This window comes from Condylura cristata, unplaced genomic scaffold, assembly GCF_000260355.1.
Source record: "Condylura cristata isolate star-nosed mole 26May11 unplaced genomic scaffold, ConCri1.0 scaffold00007, whole genome shotgun sequence".
Classification (NCBI taxonomy): Eukaryota; Metazoa; Chordata; class Mammalia; order Eulipotyphla; family Talpidae; genus Condylura; species Condylura cristata.
In genome coordinates this window covers 41,386,173-41,409,408 of record NW_004567108.1, presented here as the reverse complement: position 1 = coordinate 41,409,408, position 23,236 = coordinate 41,386,173, and the positions used below count along the sequence as shown (strand labels likewise).

At 37.7% G+C, this 23,236-nt stretch overlaps 1 protein-coding gene across 1 annotated transcript in view; it reads left to right on the top strand.

Moving 5' to 3' along the window:
* MAST4 (microtubule associated serine/threonine kinase family member 4) overlaps positions 1-23,236 on the top strand; it is a 529,678-nt gene that overhangs the window by 348,856 nt on the left and 157,586 nt on the right. The window lies entirely within an intron of this gene.

Here is a 23,236-nt window from a genome sequence, read left to right as displayed (position 1 = left end):
GTAGTTATTTTATATATTTCTGAGCCCAGTTGGAGAAGTTAAGTCATACCTTTCAGTGTTAAGGATGATTGAGTACCAGGTGTAAAGAAAATGATTACTAAATGATTATAAGCTGATGAGGAAGAGAGCTTAAACTGTTTTCCTTATGTCATGTTGCAACTCAGGGTCTGTTCTAGTGGTATGCCTTCTGTGATGTCTCACTAGAGGTAGAAATCCTGGAGAAGTACAAAGATGTGTACTTGAGATTATGAAGCTTAAAATATAGAATATTGGGCCCTCCCTGGTGGTGCAGTGGATTAAAGCACTGCACTAAGAAGCTTAAGGCCACTTCCGCATGAGTTCGATCCCCGCCTGCCCCGGAGGAGATCCACATGGCGTGGCAGACCTCTCTTGACCCGCCCGCTGCTCCCCTCAGCAGTGTACTTCGTCGATCTGCCTGTTCTGCTTCCCACTCTGTCTCTGGTGAATCCTCTCACCCTCTGCATCTCTGGCCTGTACCCCGTTCTATATAAATAAATAAATCTTTAAAAAATATATATAGAATATCATTCATATAAGTAGCAAGAGGGCAGAGAGATCCAGATAACTCAGAGTTCAGAGGAGAGACAGGCTTTGGACTTGACCTTCAGTTATTGAACTTGTTCTTAGGTTTGGACAAACAAGTTTATCTTGAGCATCAGCTACTGGCTGGAGACATCCAAGGCTCTGAGGATCTAGCAGTGAACAGCATGAAAAGATCTTTATTCTCTTGGAGCTTAAATCCTAGTGGGATAGAGGTACTGAGGGGAGAAGGACTGAGTAATAAACAAATCAGAAAAAACACCAGAGAGTAGGAAGTGATTTGCAGAGAAATGAAAAAGGGTAGACCACTGGTTCATTTCTCACAGAGGGAATAATGTGTGAACTGGACTAAGCTGACCAGAAGAGGACAGCCTTGAGAATATCAAAGCAAAGACATTCCAAGTGCAGAAACCACCAGAGCAGGAGAAACTCAAAAATTGCCATGAGCAAGGGGAAGGAGTGTGGATAAGGAGGGATACAGATCTCTGTGGCTCATAGGTCAAAGATAGGGTTTGACTCTTACTTTAAGTTAAATGGGTGTTGCTTTGAAGTTTCAACATAAGGGCATAAAAGTCTTATTTGCAGTTTTAAAGATTTTTTTGGAATCTCTGTAGAGGGTCAATTGAGCTCAATTTAAGAGAGTTGGCAAACTGTCTAAATGAGAGATGTTAGTGTATTGACAAGGAGTAAAAGGTGAAGTTGAAGAGAAATGGTTGCAATCAGGGTAGTCTGAAGGCAGGATGTAGTGGCTAGTCAAGGATGTATTGGATGAGGGAGTGTTGAAGGAAAAGTCAAAATTGAGGATAGCTTATAGATTGGTGGCTGTAATAACAAAGGCAATGCTGCATCTAGTTACAAGGGTGTGCAAGTCTTAGGGAGGACCAACTTGTGGGAGAAAATCGAGTGCTTGTTTTTTGCTCATGTTGAGTTTGGGATACCTATATTATACCCAGGTGGAGTTTAGAAATCCAAAGAAGGGTTAGGTTTGGACAAGCACATTTAGAATGTCTAGGCAAGGAGATAGTGCTTAAGGAGATCAAACTGGATGAAGTCAACTAGAGAGCAGTGATTCTAGGGCAGATACTGAGTTACCATGATTTCAGAAGTTAAGCCAAGTTGCTGGAGGAGTCCCCTGCAATACTGGAAGACAGTGCTCATCCATGCATAGGCCAGGGAATTAAAGTGGGAAGGTGGACAGAATAGGTACTAGATGCATGTGGTAGAATAAATTCTTGACAAAGATCAAAAGCCTTTATGATAACCAGCAGCTTAAAGAACTCTAGATCTCCCCCTTGGGAAAGTTGGGACCCTTGATCATTGCAAAATATCTAAGAACTATCCTTTTGAATCCTTTCCCTGTTATCAAATCAGGTTTGTCTTTAGTACCAGCCATATATGAGTTGGAGCAATGGAGGATAGTGATGTTGTGATTCATCCTGTTTCTTTTTCTTCGGCCTGTCTTCTGCCCCTGTTTTTCTGTGTCATTGAAGATTCAGTCTTTAAAATAGGTTGGATAGAGGAGGCAAGACTTGGAGTAAGGATAAGATTTGAGTAAGCCCCATTAGGGTATAGAAAATGGGTAGGGGGCTAGAAACAATTCACAGTGTATTTAATATGACAGGGAAAACTTGAATGACGAGTATAGAGCAGCCCTGGAAATCTGGGCTCCCTTAATCGCTGGCATCCCATCTACTTCTAAAACAGATTTGAAGCCACCTATATATAGACACTCACTGTAGAACCGTTCCTTCATCCCACAAGCGTGTATTGATTGTCAATAATGGCCTCACAAGAGAGGCTGGGATGCCAAGATGGATGGCCATGACCTTCCCACAGGGGGGAAACAGTTAACTGTAATATAATAACAGGCAAGGGAAGAGAGAATTAATTCTGTCTGATTCACTTCAACAGACGCTCCCAGAGGAGATACTATCTGGCTGTAAAATGATGAAAAGATGTCAATCAGGCAGAGAAGAGGAGCTAGCAGGGCGCCCATCCTGGGCAGAGGACTTGGCAGGAACAGACAGGGCAGAGCTGAGAGCCCTTGTTGTGGCTTCAGCTCAGGAGTCCTGCTTCCTGAAGGGCCCAGTGGTGGGGACAGAAAAGGTGGGTGAAGTGCTAAGTGCTCAGGCTGGAGCAGGAGTCTGAAACCTAGCTGGGTTTTATTTTTGTAGGCAGTTGAGATCTTAAAACACTTTTTTTTTTTTTGGTAAGAATAATCAGTGGTCACAGTTATATTTTGGACTAAAATACAGGTTTTTAAAAAATATTTCAAGGAAGTTTTTTTTTTCAGATTTTTTTATTTAGATATATTTTACATCATTGTTCATTTTTTAACAGTGCTTGCTTTCTTTTCTCAGGTGTAACCCCCCATAGAATTCCCTCCACCAATTCACCCCTGCATCTCACCATATTCTTGTTCTGTTCCCTCTCCCTCCCACTCCCCTGCAGAATGTCTCCCATTTATAGTTGTTTGATTATTCCTGTTTTATGTTGTTGTGTTTTTCTTTTAATTATTTTTTTCTGCTAATGCCTTATTGGGTTCACCTATATTCCTCCTCTAAGTGAGACCATCTGATATTTGTGTTAGCAATCAAAAAAGGTAAACTAAGGACATTTACAGTAATACGGATGGAGCTAGAAGGGATTACACTGAGTGAAATAAGTCAGAAGGAAGTGTTTCATGTTTTAAAGCAGGTTTAGATCCACAACTAATGGCAGGGAAGTTACAGCTATCCCGTATGCCTTGTATACCTTGTTCCCACCTATGCATAGCCTTCCCATCCCCCACCTCCACCAGAGTGGTGTATTTGTTACCACCTATGACCCTGCATTAACATGTCATGATCACCCAGTATCCACCGTTTATGTTAGGCTTCACTTTCGGTATATATTCTATGGGTTTGAACAATGCTATATATCTGTCACCATTGTATCACAGAGGGTGTTTTCACTACCCTAAAAATCCTCTTTATCCTACCTGTTTCTCCCTTCCCAAGCTCTGGCTAGACTCATCTTTGTACTGTCTCCACAGACTTAACCTTTCCCAGGATATCACATGGTTGGAATCATACAGAATGCAGCCTTTTCAGATTGCTTTATTCAGTGTAAAACTGTTATAAAGTTGCTCCGTGACTTTTCTTGCATATAGCTCATGTCTTTTCTAGCATTGAATAATAGTCCATTGTATGACTATCCCACAGTTTACCCATTCACCGACTCAGTGACATCCTGGTTGCTTCCAGGTTTTAATAATTATTACTAAAGTTGCTATAAACATCTGTGTGGAGGTTTTAGTGTGGATGAAAGCCTTTAGCTACCTTGGGTGAATTCCAAGGTGTTACAGGATCATATGTTAAGCATATGTTTTGGTTTTATAGGGATCATTTCTGTTTTTAAACAGAGAAATAACTGTTATTTATTATAGAAAGAGAATTTGTAAATTATGCATGAGTCTTTCTTCTCCCTGCTTATTTGTAGTCCTGTGTCCAAATGCTGAGACGGAATCACCCCAGCATGAATTGTTACCATATGAAGTACAAATGCCAAAAACTCATATCCTTCTGTCTTCAACACTGTATTTTGTTTCAAACAAATGTGTCTGTGTATGACTGTACTCTTATGCCCCTTTCAATATCTTAAGTGACTATGAAATTACATAGGCATATTAAATTCTTCATGGTCCTTGATGTACTGAAGAAAATATCTCTTGTTTGTGTGCTTACTGACACAACAGAATAAAACAGTCTCTAATATGTCTATGTTAGCTGAGAGGTTTTCTTAGGTCAAATATATAAGCATGTGTGCAAGAGTTTATATGAAAGAAACAAGAGAGCATTGTTTCAAGAAGATCTATCTCTTGCAGGTGACAATTTTTAGCCTTCTTAAGTGAATTTATTAATGAAAAATGGGTGACACTTTTGTAGTTTACTTGACATTGTATGCTGATGAATCATGTGCAATGTTTTAAAAGTTAGAACTTTTCAAACAAGCTGAATGTCTGAGTGGTGGAAGTACCTTAGAATATAAACTGGTTAAAAAAAAAGGTCAATACTTTTAAAGAAAATTCAGTTCCCTTTATTATGTATTTCTTGTGCAACAAAGAAACTATAGTTAAAATTGTCATTTTTTTTCCTTTTTTCTTTTTTTTTTAAAAATATGTCTCCACATACCCCTAAAATGTTAATGGCTTAAGGAAATCACTCCAAGACCAACAGATCATGTCAAATATTTGGCTTGGTAGGATTAATATTTTACTGCAAAGGAACATTGGGAGCTCTGTCCTAGTTTTAAGGATGATTATGTAAACTAATGAGCCCAATCCATTAGAAAAACTTAGAGAAAGAAAAGGCTATTTATCATGTGGATTATACTGACTGTACTTAGAGGGCACTGAAGTGGGTATTAGGTACAGTGAGGTTACAGTTCATCAAAATTGTTCTGCTGGTGACGCTAAGATTAATACTCAACAGTGTGCCAATGCTTAATATTGCTTTTGTAAAAAAAAAAAAATATTCTGTGCCTATTTCCCACTGGCAAAAAAATAAATGAACTTTTCACTTCACTCTACCATCTTTTGATGGTACTTCATTACAACAGACTGAAGAATTTCAGTTGACTGGAAGAGTCATCATAGTCTATCTCAGCTACTAGTATTCCAGAGAGGAGAGGTATTTAATCTCATTGACACTTAGCCCAGAAAGGGTTGTGTTATCTGTCCTTATTGATGTCACACTTGCTCGCATCCTACAGCAGGACCTCTGAGAAAGAAAAGGCAGAATTAAAGATATTGGCCTAGGACTTAATATACGGATATGTATGCTTGAAATTTGGGGTCCATCCAATTCCTTCAAGATGCTTCCTCAATGAGTAAGTGGCTCTGCTGAGAACAGTGATTCTTCAATAATCATTTCATGCATGGGCTTTGAAATAATGGTAACATAAATATGTACTTCTACAATGCCAGGTACTATTCTCAGTTCTTCAAAAGGCTAACATAATTCTAGCAACAGTCCATTGAGATATCTATTCTTATTTAAACAATAAAACAAAAAATCAAGCACACTAGATGTTAAATAACTTATCCATGATCATAGAAGTAGCAAGCACTGATGCTATAATTACAAACTTGGACACTGGTATCAAAATCCATGTTTTCAAGTACTCTGGAATACTGCCTCTCCAGACACCACCAATTTCCTAAGCAAAGGAGAAATTCTGAGAATAACGACATGGTTGAGTCTGCAAAGGGGAAAGACATTTTGGTTCAATAATACAGAAGTAAAACTGCAGAATCAAAATGTATGCCATATCTTTTCTATGAATGTATGCCATATCTTTTAATATTTCTGAAATCAGGTGTAGCTTACAGTTTTATTAGCAAAAATAAGATTTGTTTAAAAAATCACCTTTGTTAATTGTCAAATTTAATAACTAAAATAGTGTTGGAAAGCAATTTTTATATTTCCAGTCTTTGTTCTTTATGAGAATGCCCAAATGTGTAAAGTTTGCTTACATATGAAAAAAACATAAAATGCTCCCAACATGTTTCATAAGAAAAGAAGATTTTCTGTAGGATATGGATATGCTTAAACATGTCGAATAGTATATGTCAAGTGAAGTTTTCAAAGGTAAGAGTTCCTAGGACCTTAACATTTTTTTTTTTAGATTTATTTATTTGTGCATACAAAACTGGGGTACAGTCCAGAGGCTCGGTGGGTGAGAGGAATCCCCAGAGACAGAGTGGGGAACAGAACAGGCAGATCTACGAAGCACACTGCTGAGGGGAGCAGCTGGCGGGTCAGGAGAGGTCTGCCACGCCATGTGGTCACCTCCAGGGCAGGCAGGAATCAAACTCATGGGGAATTGGCTTTAGATTCTCAGTGCTTTGCTTTAACCTGCTGCACCACCAGGGAGGGCGGGACCTTAACATTTTTAAATGACCCTGAATTCTGCCTCTTAGAATCTCAGAAGTACCCTTTAACCATGTCTGCATCTCCTCATCCCCTTTTGCATAATCTGGGAAGGCTACTTATTTTTCCTTTAAGAAGGTAGTTATTCTCATTAAGACTTCAAAAACAGTGACAGTATGCAACCTGTGGACAAAACTGATCAGTTGTGTGTGTCTGTTGAAGCATGTGACATACTAGAATTATTTAAGCAAGTTGGGCAATCTCTGGCATTAGAGAAAGGACAGGCAACCGCAACGCTGGTGTGTGGTTCTGGTTAAAACTCATATCATTAAGCAGGTATAGCCCTGTGAACATACCACTTTATAAGGTAAAGTATTGCTCTGTTCTCCAACAAGCCCACACAGATTTAATAGAAAAATGCAAAGAAATAGGTTCAGATAGATTTGCTAGTTGTTGTTGACATTTCTGTGGAAACAGAGCTTCCTATGGAAGGTTTAGTGTAGCAAGAAATCAAATTATTTTCATAATTTTGTGAATTATCAGTAGATTTCTATTAATCATGTTTTATTTTCTTTTATCAAAAATAAAAGAAATTTTACTTAGTCTTGGAAACTATTACTTTTATTTTGAAATCATTAATGAACTTTAATTAAAAGTTTATTCTGTTTATAGTCAGTTTTCATTTTTCACATGTAAAGAGGTAGTCTTTATTCAACTCTCAGTTGATGATAAATTTATTTTGTCATGAGGTTTTTTGTTTGTTTGTTTGTTTTTCTTTAAGTTATTTACCTAGTCTTGGGATGCTGTAGTTATAAATCCATCCTAGAGTTTCCTGGAATCTAAGAAGTGGATTAGATGTGATTTCATTGGGGGAAACAGAGGTCTTTAATTTATTTACTGGGCTATTAGTAGAAGAATAGCAGCATGTTATGACTTTAGTTATTCCTGCCTGAAATGCTGATTATTTTTTTCTTAAGATTTATTTAGTATGCATACAGAACTGGGTACAAGCCAAAGGTGCAGGAGTGGTGAGAGGCTTCACCAGATACAGAGTGGGGAGCAGAACAGGCTGACTGCTGCGGGGAGCAGCGGGCGGGTCAGGAGAGGTCTGTTGCACCATGTGAGTCACCTCTGGGGCAGGGATCGAACTCATGCTGAAGTGGCTTTAGCTTCTTAGTGCTGTGCGGTAACCTGCTGCGCTGCCAGGGAAGGCCCTGATTCTTTATTGAAAAATAAAAACAAGCAAAATCATTGAAATTTCTGTGAAATCTTCTCAATACATAATGACTAAAATGTAAAACCTTAAATTCCTACTTCACTTAAAAAAGCAGTTATGCCCTAATTGACTGTGAGGTAGCCAGTGGGGTGGGAAAATAGAATGTTACAGACTCTAGGCATGAGGTACTCTTCTGATACTCATTTTGCATTTATAAAATGGACTGAATCAGTTGTATAATCTATTCCTCTGTTCATTGTTTCCCATTTCTTTCATTGCTTCCTCTGGAAGTAGTACATTAAAAAAATTAGCAAATTATGATATGGCTCATATTTCTTTCCTCCTCTCCCTCCAAAATCGTCCATGACTGGGTACATAATCTTAACTGATGGGTTTAATCCATGTATCATATGTTGACAGATGAGTATTAAAGCATCTAGAAATTCTTTACCTTAATATTTTAGAAGCACATAATGAAATAGCCTTTGTGGTTTGAGGAATTTGCTCCCCATGAAAAATAAAAGTAATAAACAAATTATTTTCAGGTTTTATGTATTCTCCAGATACCTGGCAGCTCATGGAATTAGATCTAATCTCATTTCTGGAACAGAATCACTAGATTACTGGATAGATTTTTTTGAGCCATGAACTCTGCAGTAATACTGTTTTTGAATGCTAATAAAGGATAAATAGAGGAAATAAGTATCTTAAAGGGGAAAGAATGGGCTTTGATAGTGTTGGATGCCACCCAAGGTGCTCTATAATGAGTGTGTTTATCCCTTCAGTTCTAGAATTTATAGTTTAGTGTTTATGAACAATTGAATGTTGTTCTTCCCTGAACCCTCACCAGAAACTGCCTGATTCCTTTGACTTTTTATGTGTCTCTGCATTAAGAAGTGATTTTGAAGGTAATTGAGTTGTTCCAGCAAAGTTGAGCTAACAGCAAGGAAAACTAATGTAATAGTGGAACAAGTACCAAAGATCAGGAAGTAATCTTTAAATATATAATATATTTTAGTACATATTGAAACAAGAATGGCAAAATAAACCACTTGGGGTAAACTCTTCATTTGCCATATTGCCTACAAGTCCTTTTGTGCATGCATGCATGATTCTATTATTGCAATCATACCGTAGTTATACTTTTGCTATTGCTATTTTTATGTAACATATTGTCACACTGTTATATGGTCTATAATGATCATTTTTGGTGACTGCATAACTATTAGATGTCATCTACCCTGGCTATCAGGGAATGATAACCCTTTCAGTATAAGGTTTGCCTCATCTATTTTTTCTCTAATGAAAAGTAGAGGATTGGATTCTGCTCCTCATCCCCTAAACTCTGATTTCTACAGTAATGGGCAGATTCTACCCAACACCTGCTCTTGTGCTTTTCTCTGAAGCTTTAATCCTCTCTAGAATATAAATCCAGATGGATAGTCACATCTTCAACAATATCAAATCCATGGTTGTCTCTGAAATATGGACATGATTAAGATGTCAGAATAGGCATTTATGAGAGAGAAAGGAATTCTGGGAGAGGAGACTGATAGGCAGATGTCATACAGATTGGCTGTGTCTGTTTATCTTTGCAGCTCTTCATGCATGCACTGGGAGGTCTTGCTAAGAAGTTGACACACCTTAGCCAGGAGCCCAGGTTACATGGTGATAGCCAGCATATTGAGCCTTTGAGCCCCACTGCTAAAGTACCCTCAGCTCTCATCAGTTCCCTGTAGTGAAGTGTGTGTGTTGATCATGTCCTAAAAGGACTGCGTCTCCAACCTGAGGACGTCATCCTACCTAAAATACCATTTTTAACACCCTTTTCAGGGAAGACAAAGTCACACTTTATTTCAGCCATACTTGTGAAAAAACATAAACAACTAATAGGGTTAAATTTTTCTTGTTCTTTTATTAATCATTATAAAAATTGCCACTGATGACAGTCCTTGAAAGAAAAATCATCCAACCAATTGACAAAATACTGCGTGGTTTTGGAAGCAACTCTCCAAAGGCCTGAATGTGGAAATTGAAGAAATTGGAAAAAAAGAAAACAGTAACCTTAGAAAATAATATGTGTGCATCCACGCATTGTGCTGAATATCCAGTATGTACTGGATGAACAGAAGTTGTCCTTGGACTTGGAGATCTTTAAAGTTTAGTGGGAAATCTGACCTATATACACACAATCATGCTGCCATGGAAGGACTGCTTGTTCTAAAAGAAGCATTTTCACGAAAATTTAGTGAAGATACATGGGGAAATACATGTTTGCCGAGAAATCCAGGCAAACTCACAGAAAATGTAACCTTACAGCTCACATGTGAAATACGAACAGAAGTTTTCCAGACAGAAGTAGAAACTCTAGGACCCAGGAACAGGATGTGCAAAGGCAATGAGGTGTGGCAGAGCTACAGTAGCTGGGGAGCTTAAGGTAATTCAGTATTTCTGACAAGTACATATTTTACTATTATTGGAGCATAAACCATAAGGGGACAGACATGCGTCAAAGGATGAAGCAGGAGGGATGACAAAAGATTGCATTGTAAATTATTCCATTTAAAGAGGTTTTGATTGGCCCTCCCTGGTGGCGCAGCGGGTTAAAGCACAGCACTAAGAAGCTAAAGCCACTTCAGCATGAGTTCGATTCCCGCCTGCCCCAGAGGTGACCACATGGCGTGGCAGACCTCTCCTGACCCGCCTGCTGCTCCCCTCAGCAGTGTACTTCCTTGATCTGCCTGTTCTGTTCCCTACGCTGTCTCTGGTGAAGCCTCTCGCCGCCCCTGAGCCTCTGGCCTGTACCCCAGTTCTGTATGCACAAATAAATAAATCTAAAAAAAAAAAGAGGTTTTGCTTTTCCTATGAAGTACCTCTCAAATTTTAATGTGCATGAGAATACTGTGGTCCTTTGGTAGAATACAGATTCCTGGGCTTCACTGATAGAAATCCTCTCCAAATCTGCATTTCTTTATGGTGAAAAAGAATTGTATTTATAAGTAGCCAATTTTGTGGAAAACATCCAAAACGTTATAGTCAGGAACCATTAAAAAATACATCTTCCTCTCTCCATCAAGCTGATCCTGGTACTGATCTTGGCCCTGTCAGTGTCACAGAGCTTCTTCACAGCCTATCTGAGCTGGTGCTTGCTGTCTTTAGCACCCACCATAAACCCAAGTGTGTTGTTGTCTCCAGGAGACTCTGTGGTCAGAGAGAAGATGATGAGGACAGGTGATCAAGTTGGTTTTTTTTCTGGTGGAACTTTCTCAAGGATATTTGAGTTGCCTCTGGAGTCTTAGTTTCCTGGATCCCAAAAGTTAGATGACATGCAGATCTCCTTTGCTTGGGGCTGTGGGTGCCTCCCAGCACAGCTTTCTTGTGCTTTGGCCTGGGCTCGAGAGGACAGAGGCTTCTTTCTTTATGTTGTGTGCCATCTTCATGGAAAAGAAAAGCCAAATCTATATTTCTAACAAAACACTCTAAGTAATTCGATGATGATAGGATAGAAATATTGAAGGAATCCTGGAGCAAGCAGAAGTCACTGCTAGGGAGAGTTATTAATAAATAATTATATATACATGTAGCTGGGCAACTTGGAGAATAGTTTGGGGTGGGGAGCAGGAAAGGAGTTGCTTGAATCCAGGAAAGAGGTAGTGGAAGCCACAACCAGAATGTAGTCAATAGGGAAGAATCTGGAAATCTGCCATTTTTTTTAATCATTTTATGTACAGTGAAAACTTTTTTCTAACTTCTGAATATCTAATCTAGAGTATTTTCCTGTCATTTTAAAATATGGTTTGTGCTTTCAGATCAGTTTTCTGTTTCTGCTTTGTATAGGTCATCTGGCCTTGTTTTAGTTTTCTCCTTGCTTATTAGCACTCTTGATGATTCTGTATGTACAGCATGTACATATGAATCGTGTACTTTTGTTAAAATCTTGGTGAAAAATCAACAGTCTTGGCTGATGTTGAAAGGATATTGTTCAAGGATCTGCTTTCCAATTCTTTATTGCAAGTCAAGTTTCCAAGAACCAATGGACATCTTTAAGCAACCGATTACTCTGCCATTCCCTAAGAGCCACTGATAAAGACAATTCTCTCACAGTGATTGATACTCACCCATCACCCGTCTGTCCCTGTATCTGATGGTAAGATTGGCTGTTGTTCCAGTTTTGATTAAATGGAATAACTTCCTTTGAAAGATGTTAATAACTGTGAACTTTAATATATCCTATAACAAGCATGATAATACATTGGTTGAAAGAGTCTTTCTGTGGTTGGTCCCAGAAACTAAGTCTTTGACTTTCATTTCTCATGAATTAGCTAAGTTAAGGCAATAAAGCAGCAGATATTATCTGCTTATGTCAGAGGAAGAGGTGAAGGAATTCTAAATTATAACTGATATAATTATTTATAATTAAGAACATTATTTTTACTATAAATTTTTGGCTAATATTAAAATTGAGTATTTCCTGTGAGCAATGGAAGAAGCAGGCTGTCATATACAGTGAATAGAGAAAGCAAGTCTGGAATTCAAAATTGCTCACACAAAATGCACAAACTGACCAGTATGCAAATAATAACATATATTCCACCAAAACCAATGTACTATATAGATTTATAACCCAGTCAGCATTGAAAAATGCCCATTTGCCATAGACAAGTAAGGACTTATGTCTAGAAAACAGATGTTTTTCATGTTTGTATTATAAAATCACTAGGAGTACAAAGACTTATGATTTTTAAGTAATCTTAGTGTTTATTTCTAATATTTGTAGAATTTATACATGTGCATTTTATTTTGCTTGTCAAAAAAAATCAATTTTTTTTTTTGGAAAGTCTTCTAATGAAAGTATATGTTCTTAAGGTGTAAACTCTTCAAAGTATTCTCAAATCTCAGGAACTTGAACAAGAATTCTAGGCCATGGTATCAAGACTGTCAAATGGGTAGCTTTGGAAATTAAAGTTTATTTCCCTAATTAAAAAATCAGACTCATTAAAAATGCATTAAAACCATAAAGAGGAATACAATCATCCATAATTCTGTGTTTATAGATGTCCACTAAAAAGACTTTGATTCCATCTTTTTTATTCATATACATTCATATATATAGTTAATCAATTTGATCATAAAATGTCCCCCTTTTTTGTTGTTCACATGTATGTCTGCATTTCCCACTTTTGCGTATTTTAAAAACATCTCTTTTGTTTCTTATGTTTATGTAACAAATTACAACAAAGTAACTTAGAGTAACTGATACTTATTCTCTCAAAGTTCTGTATTTCCAGAGTTTGAAATCAGTTTCACTGGGATAAAATCAAGGTGTCACCTGTGTTAAACCCCCTTCAAAACACTAGGATAGAATGCATTTTCTTCATTTTTTTTCCAGTCAGTAGACTGCATTTCTTGTATTCCTTTACTCATAGCCCCTTCCTCCGTTCTCCAAGCCAGCAGCCTAGTATATTGCTTCGTTGTCATATCACCATCATCTGCATTCAGACTCTCCCTTCTTCCCTCTTGTAACATACTTTTTACTACATTTAGACCCCACACAGTTTAGGAATCTATCCACTCCCCATTCCAAGATCCTTAATTAATCACACCTGCAAAATTCCTGTTGACATACAAGGTATCAGTCACAGGCTCCAAGGAACTGAACTGAATACCTTTGATATTTATCATTCCAGCTACCAAAGTGATTTTTATAATATTTCATTTGGGGTTGTTTCAGTATTTATCAACAAATACCCTTGTTTCTTTGGGTTTCTCCTCAATATTAAGCTTTTATAATGTATCTGAAATTAATTCCCTTGTATTTTGATCTTTGTGCATGTACCTGATTATATTTGTATAACTTCTAGTATATTGACAGAGTTAAAATATATGTGTGTATGTATATATTACATATATATATCATGTGTATTTATATGTGTGTGTTTACATAGAGATACATGTTTATATGTATATATGTGTGCATATGATATGTTGTGTGTGTTTTCATTCTTTAGTTTCCTTTCCAGAACTATGTTAGAGAGTCTTGCTTCTCTTGACACTTCCATCAACATTGAATATTATCTTTTTTAATCTCTGTCAGTTAACCAGGTAAAAATATTTGATTGAGGTCTTAATTGTATTTATATGATAATTACAGTTAATACTTTTTTCCTAATTATTTATTCTTCTGTGAAGTAATATTTCTTTTAAAACTGTATTACTATAAATAGCATACAGGATAGATACTAAAGCTTGCATGTACTCCTGGCTAAAAAATATATGTCTTCAGTGACATCTTATCCTTTGATTTCTGGAGTAATTTGAGTCAACTTTAACATGGGGATAGCATTCTGTAATTGTTACAGAAGCACAGATTTCCATCTCTTTTATATATGCTCCTTCTGTGGTACTCTGATGGAAACTCTTACTATGTAGGTTAATTTTCCATCACTCTCCATTTCTGACCTGGAAAAATATTCAAGAAAACAAGAACTGATAAATTAACTTTAATCTTATATTACAGAAAGTTCTTAGTGTAGCTACTAAAGGGCTCAATATAACCATCTTGACCCACTTAGACTAAATTGACACTTTTATAATTGCACTGTAATTCATGCTCAGGAGCTGGATGAGAAATGATGTACTTTAGACCTAAGCTTCTGGATCAGGAAACACCATGTCCTTGAAGTTAACACTAGATCAAGAGTCTAATGCAATGATTAGTAATACAGTGTCACTGTTGACCTTCAAAAAGCATTTAACATTTCACAGAAAGCTAGTTATATACACAGTCATATATACGCACATACAATATACGCACATACAGCTACATAAGTGTGGTCGTTGTTTTCCAAGATTCTGAAATCTGTGGTATTTAGACTTTCCTAACAGGTACAGCATATGTAGAAAATGGAAAGGACTTAAGAAACTCAAAGAGGAATAGACAGAATAAAACTTTCCAAAATATATTCAGGGTCACTTTTCAAAGTTTCAGGATTCTAGACCTAACTGCTACCAAGTATCTTTCTAGTCCAGAGAAAATCTCCCTTCCCTGTTCTTAATGCATGTTGTGAGGATTTAAAGATGAAAGAAATATAGCTCCTGTCCTCGAGGAGTGCTTACTCTAAGGGGAACGGATATACAAACAAATAGATTTTGATTTTGACACTGGAAGAACCTTTTCTCTGTATTAGCTCTATGAAGTAGAACAGTAGAGGGACACCTAACCCAGTGAAGAACTGAAAGCTTACAAAACAGTTTTCTAGAGGGAGCGACAAGGAAGTTTGGTCTTAAAGCAAGACAGGAGTTAGCTTTCCTATTTGTAAGATGGAGCAGTGATATTTAAGCACTGCTCTTTACTCCATAATTGGAATGCTTAACCATTAAAAATCAGTGTAGTTTTCGATCATACAGGCTATTGATTTAGCAGGGAGATAGACCTTCCTCAGCCTCTCTCCCAGCAGTCTCCTTCCTACAGAATGACATCAGCCCCTACCCACAATGAGGACAGTCTGTCAAACTCCTCTCCCAGGAAACTGTCAGACTAAGCTTTGGTGTTTCTCCAAGACCCTTTCTGCCTGAAAGTCAGAGGATAGAGTATGAGGATAATGTGCAATAGCTGAAATTCTGAAACCCTCCCCAGCCCTACACGCTGGCCTGCTCTTGTGCATGTGCTACCTGTGAATGAATCAGAGCATCGCTGTGTTGGGGGAATTGCTTAATTTCCCATAAATATTTACTTGCCCCTCTTGGATTTTGTACAGTTTGGGTTACTTGCTACATTTTCTGATCTCTGATTCCTTTGGGATCCAGCGAATATTTGAGGAAAATGTTATATGCTTCCCCATTTTGACCAGTCTTTCCCATCTGGAGCCTTAACGTTGAGCCTGCCTCATGGCATTATGTAGCCCTCTATGCAACCTATTGAGAGAGACAAATCAATTTTTATTTTATTTCTTTTGTTTGTCTATTCCCTTTAGAAATCTGAATCTCTATTATCTTGTGATGTTGTTTAAAAAAAAAGTTTTAATACTCCCAAGGTAATCTAACCCTCCTTATTATCCACCTCTTGGTTTTCAGTTAATTTTCATAGATCATTTTAATAGCCTTCATAGTCAAGTAAGGGGGAACATTATCTAATAATGCCAGAAAAGTGGTTTTCAACCTGTCCCCAACTGGTATACCATTCTTCCTATTTCTAGCTCAGTCTTTCAGCTTTATTTCTTCTGCTTTTTTAGTGAGGTAACATTGGTTCACAACACTATTTATGATTCAGGTCACACCTCTTCAGATGTATGTTACCACACCACACCCACCTCCAAAGCAACTATTGTCCTCAACCACAATCCTTTGGGTCCCCTTCTGGCATTGTTCTTTACCCTTACTCTACCCATTGGGTAGCCTCAGTTTTAATGTTTCAGTTATGGTTTTTTGTCTGAAAGAAAATGTTTCTCTAGATTCTATATACTGTTGAACCATCAAATATTTACCTTTCTCCTTCTGAATGTGTGTCATTAGGCCTGAAGACTATTTCCATAATATGCTGATTGTAAATAGTACTGCTGTGCTAGGAGCATACACATCTCTTCAAATTAGTGGGCTTTTTGTGGGTTTGTTTGCAAGTAGATGCCAAGGAGAGAAACTGCTTATACATATGATCAATTTTTATTATTTTGTGGAAGCCCCCATATTGTGCTAACCCCCTACTGTGCTAACCCCCATATGCTAAGTCAGCCTACATTCCACCAGCAATATACTAGGGTTCCTTTTTTCCCCAAATACTCATTAATACTAGTTGTTTCTGTGTTGTTTTTTTTTTTGATATGGGCTTTATAGCTATGAAATGGTATCCCATGGTTTTGATTTATATTTTTGCAATAATAAGTGACAGAGAGCACATTTACATGGTTGTTGGCCATCTCCATGTCTTTGGGAAAGAGTCTGCTTAGCTCTTTGGCCTTATTATTTGTTTATTGTATGTGTATGTATGTGAGTTGGAGACTCTTTGTCCCCGATCACTGATTATTGGAGGACAAAACAGGCAAGGTCTCAAGGTGGGAATGGCTTCTGGGAGCGGAGATTCCTAGAAAAGGGGGAAAAAGGCAAAAAAGGGGAGCAGGTGCGAGGAAGACACTGGAATGGGAGTTGGGTGCAAGTCTTCCTGCTCTGCCTTTAGCAGAGGTTTATTTTATACACTTCAAGCAGGCTGAGGGATGACATTAGCATATGAAATGTGCTGAGATTACAATCACCTTTTTGCTAATAGTCTGGGGTCATTTTGACCTTTAGTTGAGATTTTTAAAATCAATCTATCAAGGTTAAACAGGTACATAGATTCACAAAGTTTAAGACTAATATGACTACATTTACCACAGTGAAGATTAACCCAAAATAAAGTCCCTTAATCATTATCTATTACTTAATGGCTTTTATTCTTGTAGAGACATCCTAGGGGGTAAAGTAAAGTGAGGTCAGGAAGAGGAAATTTCTTGTAAATCAAATTAAGGTAAGGTTCTTTGAAAAACTTGTTAGAAAGTTTAAGTGAGTTTTCTTGAAGTCTAGATTAGCTCTGCATAGGCAATTTGGGTAAATTTCCATATCCAAAGACTAGCTAGTAGAAAGCTTGAGTGGTTATTTAGAAACTGAATAGAAGGCTATGTGAGATAGAGTAATAAGATTTGGGTTTTCCTCAGTCTGGCAGTGAGAGAGACTTTGGGGGAACAGCCATTTGTTTTTATTAATCAGCCAGTTGTTTAATGACTGTTGACTTCCAGAGGAATTTCTCACCCTGGTGCAGTAGTTGCTTGTCAGGGCCAGGTAGCGCCTTCTGAGGCTGAGGTAATCCAATTGTAAGCTGAAGGTTGCTCAGAATATTTTGATATTATGATTATACAAAAAAAGGGAGGTCATAACATAAGTTAGTGTGGAAAGTCTGATTTTTCAGAGCATTTCTGTCTCCATCCGGAATACGTCGTCAGTCGATGGAGGTTGCATAGCTTGTGTCATGTGTATTTTGTTAAGACCTACGAGTTCTTTGTAGATCTTTGTCATATATATGATGTGCAAATGTTTTCTCCCCTTCAGTAATGTGTCTTTTAACTTTAATGATAGTTTCTTTCACTGTGCAAAAGCGTTCAAGTCTAATATAGTACCATTTGCTTATTTTTGTTTTTGTTTCCCTTGGTGTTATAACCATGTCCCCAGCGATATTGGTGAAGACAATGTATTTTCTTCTGTAATTTCAAGCCCTATGTCCAAATGCTAAATCCATATTGGTTTAATAAATGAGATAGAGGTATGGTTTTATTCTTTTGTATATGGCTGTCCACTTTTCTGGTAGCATTTGTTGAAGAGAATTTTATTTGTCCAAAGTATACTCTTGACTCCTTTGCTGTAGATTAACTATCCGGGCAAGTATGGATTTGATTCTAGGCTTTCAGTGTTAGGGTCCGAGAACTCGATTACTGCGAAAGACAGTGTCACACAAGAATGCAATTTGCAAAGTAGAGTTTATTGGCCTGGCTAGCCAGGGTCAAGCCGTACCCTGCCGGACACGCAGGTTCAGGCAAGACCCCGACCAAAGGAAAGTCAGGGAATATATTGGCCTTGTTGGCTGTTACACACGTCAGAGCCCACACAGATTCAACTTAGCAAATGGATTCAAGGATTAACAGACATCACAGCCTGGGTCACAGTTCAACCACCCAGTGACAGGTTTCCAGGAATAGATGTCTCATTTCCTGGTGCTCCAGATCCAATCAGCCTGGGCCACACCACTCCCATCATCTAACCAACCCCAAATGCACACTCCCCCCCCCCAACCCACCCTGCACTTGGGGGGGGGGGGGAGACGGTGTGCCCTCGCGGGCCAGTCCAGCCCTGCTCAGCCACCCCCTCCATTCCTTCATCAGTTTTATTCTACTTATATTTGTGTTTACTTTTATCTTCATACCATATTGCTTGGATGGTACTAGTTCTGTAATATAGTTTGAAGTATGGTACCTTCATTCTTGTACTTTTTCCTCTCTTTTTTTTTTGGCCAGGATTGCTTTGTCTACTTAAGTTCTTATTGATTCCATATAAATTTCAATAATGTTTGTTTTATTTCTTTGAGGAATGCCACTTAAACTTGAATAGGGATTGCATTGAATCTGCTTATCTCTGAGTAAGATGGTCATTTTAACAATGTTAATTCTTCTAATACATGAGCAAGGGATATCTTTTGATTTCTTTGTGTATTCTCTGTTTCATTTAACAATGTCTTATATATTTTATTGCCTTTGGGAGGTGCTCTGAAGACAGGAGCAAAAAAGAGGTCAAAGCTAGTTGATAACCAAATCCCCAGACTAAGCCAACACTTGTTAGGTTATTTCTGGGAACTCATTATTAACCCCATTTTCCTTAGTATCTTCTCATAGACATGGCCTGTGACTAGATTGTTACGTACCAGAAGATGACAGATTCCCTGACTCCCATCTACACTAGAAAACTTAGTCTCCCACAATGTCTGTGTTCAAGGCAATGCTCTGGGGGTATTAACAGTATTATATATAGGGGAGGGAAGGGAGAAACCTACTAAATGGCATGGGACAGACAATGGGAGTAGACAGGAGAATTGAAGTTAGTGAAAAGGACCTGGATTTTTTTTTTTCCATATAAAGGGAGAGTCAACCAAATAATTGTATCTTTTCTTTAAATATTCATGTCCTAAGCTACCATTTCAGTAGTATGGCAAGCTTATTTTGACTTTCATTTACATTTCTCATTAAAAACAATGATTGATAATAACATGCTGATTAAATAAGTGAGCATTTTGAATTATAAAGCTTGTCCATTGACATGTAGGTTTAGCTGTTGTGCAATAGGTAGAAAACCTTGTTAAATAATTGGGTGTTGATCTACTAGGTATAGTTTTAAAATTTTTCAGTAATCTCAATTCCCTCTTATTTCTATAGTCAGGCATTTACTATAGTTGTAGCTAAACTGTACTCTAGTTTCAGTCCATGTAATTATTTTGTCTGTGGAAAATGTCAGGAGTTCTGACAATTTTAATTCGTGTGTTTACTGAGTGCATTACCTTCTGAATCATAGGTTCCCAAATCAAGTTAAACAGGTCAGAAGACAAGTTATACTTCAGTATCACGCCTTCTCTTATCTTATGAGTGTGGGAATATATCAACGACTTTCACTATATTAACTAGTTCATTTCTGGCTCCTCATGCTCTTCACCTATTTTTATTATTATTATTATTATTATTATTTTACTTTGGAAACAACCCAAATACTACCATGCCTATAAAGGGGGAAAAATATTAAAGTATACATAATTAAAAATATTCCATCTTTAACCATCCCTTTGAGGATTTCCATGGTGGATATTTCAAAATGTAGAGAATGGAGATAGTAATGACATATGTTGTATACAGGTCAGTATATCATTTAATCATGAGAAGAAATAAGTATTTATGTCATTAATCTATCCATTTTGGTCATTATCATCTTCATGGGTGTTTCTAAAATCCAGACTTTTCTAGAAGGGCCATAGAGCGTTATATTCATCTGCTGGGTAGTATAGGCATTAGGTTTTGAAATTATATGGAGTTTATGTCTAGATCACTGCCTCTCCTTCCAGGTACCTCTTCTCACACATCCCTGTACAGTGTCCTCCCTTCTGTTTCAGCCTTTGTCTTTGGTTTGAAAGACTGCTCTATATTGTAGTTATTTCAATATTCTAGAACAGCTATTACTTATTCCCTACATCTTCTCTTCTCTACTTTTAGTACAGAATTTCTTCAATTCATAATTATAGGCGCACTTTCAATCTCCTCTTAGCTTCTTAATCTTCTCTGGTAGTTTTTTATATGTACTAATCCCTCTTATATTCAAATTTGCCTAAAAGTAAACAAAAAGTTATTCCTTGTGCTTATCTCTGGGCATGGAGGAGATAACACTTAAAAAAAATTTTTCTCTTGAATTGGTCTAAGGAATATTCCCACTTCTGTTTATGGCTGTAAATATAGGTAAAATGAGTAAGTGGGTGTACTTCAGAATTCAGTCTTGACAGAATCAATTGACTAATACTGATTTCAGGGCATCTTAGAAGAAAGATGAGTAGATAGTACTTTACCTATTTACCTTTTGTGCTTTTCAAGGATCTGCAGAGGAACTGTGAGCATGGGTATAGATAGTCATAAAAAAGGGTAAATACCTGGACATCTTATATCTCCATTCACAAAGCATTATTAAATGCTTATATAAATCAGGAACTGATCAGATTTTAGAACTAGAGGAATCAATAATAATACGTAGAGGTAGCCTCAAGGAAGTCACAGATTAATAGTAAAGAAACCAGTAGTTGTAACAGTGTGACCACCTCTTCACTAGAGTTATGTTGGAAGTATCATTGTAAATAGAGGGCACAGTTTCAGGGTACCCTCCACTCTAGTTTTCCGCGTCTTGGCCTGGTTTTCATTTAGGTTGTGCATATTGCCAACATTTGTGTGCAGTGTGGTGTAGACACTGCATGAGGGGGTTTGTGTACATTATTTCATTTGTGTATGTCAACCTCTTAGAGGTAGACCCCATAAAATAAAGGGATTGGGAAGAGATTAAGTGACTTGCCTACAGTCACAATAAGTGCTGAATCAAGAATTCAAACCCAAGCTATTTTGCTCTCAACCAATATGCTAACATATCATTTTTCTCAAAGCAAGCCTTTATCTATAGCAGTGGTCTCCACCAGGAGTGGTTTTCCCTCAGAAATATTTGGTGATATCTGGAGGCATTGTTGACTGCCACAGTTGACTGGGAGATGTTATATAGGACAGGGATGTCCTATATAACATCATCCTGTACATGAGATAGTGGGCAAAACAAAGGACATCCAGCCCACATGATTAATAGGACTGAGGTCCAGAAACTCCTCTGGAACAGGATACTAAGTGATAACCTTTAAAAAATACCTAAATATCCATATTTCCAACTTTGTGGAAAATAGAATATTGCCACTTTACTTTTACCAGAGACTTACATTTGTATCTGTTTTCACTAATCAAAAGAAAATCTGAAGAGGATTTATGTTTCTACCATGAAAAGCAATATTGTCATACAGCCACTTAGCTTTATGTCATTCAGCCTTGTTAAAGGTGAATGCTCTGCTTTCAGAGAGGCAGTAATTTAAATGTTTTTGAAAAGAAGAAATGACATAGTATGGGACAAAAAAAATGCTAGACTAAACCCCTAAGTATCTGGTGACTGTAATCTGTCACTCTTAAAGTGAGGAGGTATCACCTTATGTGCCTGCCTTTGTGCTTTTCAATATCTGCAGAATGACTGTGAGAATGGGAGGAGATAATCATAAGAAAACCCTGTACAAGAATTATTACCCTAAACTCTGAGTCCTTGGGGTGAAAATATCCCTGTTGATTATAAATATTAGATAAAGAGGAACCCATGGTTTCCTCTCACATCTCTCCCTTCCCTTCTCTTCATCCTCATATTTCTGTAAGCAAGTTTGTTCCCAATATTTATTGGATAAACTGAACCATTTTTCACAACTTATCTTTGCTTAAAAGATAAGTTTTTTTTCAAACTTTATCAAAGATAACTTTTTCAAATTTATTATCTCTTGCCATAACACAACAGATATAAGGCAGCCTATTTAAATTCCATTTTCTTTCTTTATATCCATTTATACAAGCATTTGTGGCTTTGGGAGTTATTTGAATAGCATGCTTTCTTGAAAATAAATAACAATAGCGTTGATTAAGCCTCTCCTTTTCTTTCCTTTCTAGTTCTAAGGCACTTGGAATGGAAATAATCTGCATTTGTTATGTAAATGCCAGGTATGCCTTGGCAGGTAGTGGTTGACCATTCCCTAGATAGGTCACTGCACTACGTGAAGTCAAACAGGTGTGTGTTGTAGTAATTCATCAAATGAATGCAAACTCATAAATTTCATTTACTAAGGTTTTAGGTGAGTGCGGCATCCCAGTGGCGTTCTTTTCCTCCACAACAAACAGCGTCCCTGCAAAGAGTAATTACTGACTTCCTTGGAGTGTTTCCATTCAGCGGTGAATCACAGCTCAGCCTTCAGGTGTGTGCTGCGCACACTTCACCGCCCGTTCCGGAGCTGAGACTTGACTTATTTATTTATTTTGGGGGAATGATCCATCTGGGGCTGGGGCTGGGGGTGCGGTGACGCGGAAGATGCTTGGGTGTCCTGGCTTTTCCAGAACTCACGCTCAGGTCGCCTCTTCTTTCTCCCATGAGGCCCCGCTCCTCCTCCGCCCCCAGTTCTGCGGGTGGGAAAGGGTCCTGCCGCCCAGCCTTTTCTGCGGGAGGCCGGGAGGTTACACAAAGGTGTCGGGCCCAAACACACCAATAGATTAATTTCCTAAAAGTGCTTTTAAGTTTCCTTTATTTTTGCATCAATTTTTGAGGAGAGGAGAAGAGGCGCTTTTTCTATTTAAATTCTTTCCCTTGTATAGGTACCAAAAGGAAACTCAGCACTGGGCATGTTCGGATGTTGAGTGGTTTTGCTTGTAAGCAACAG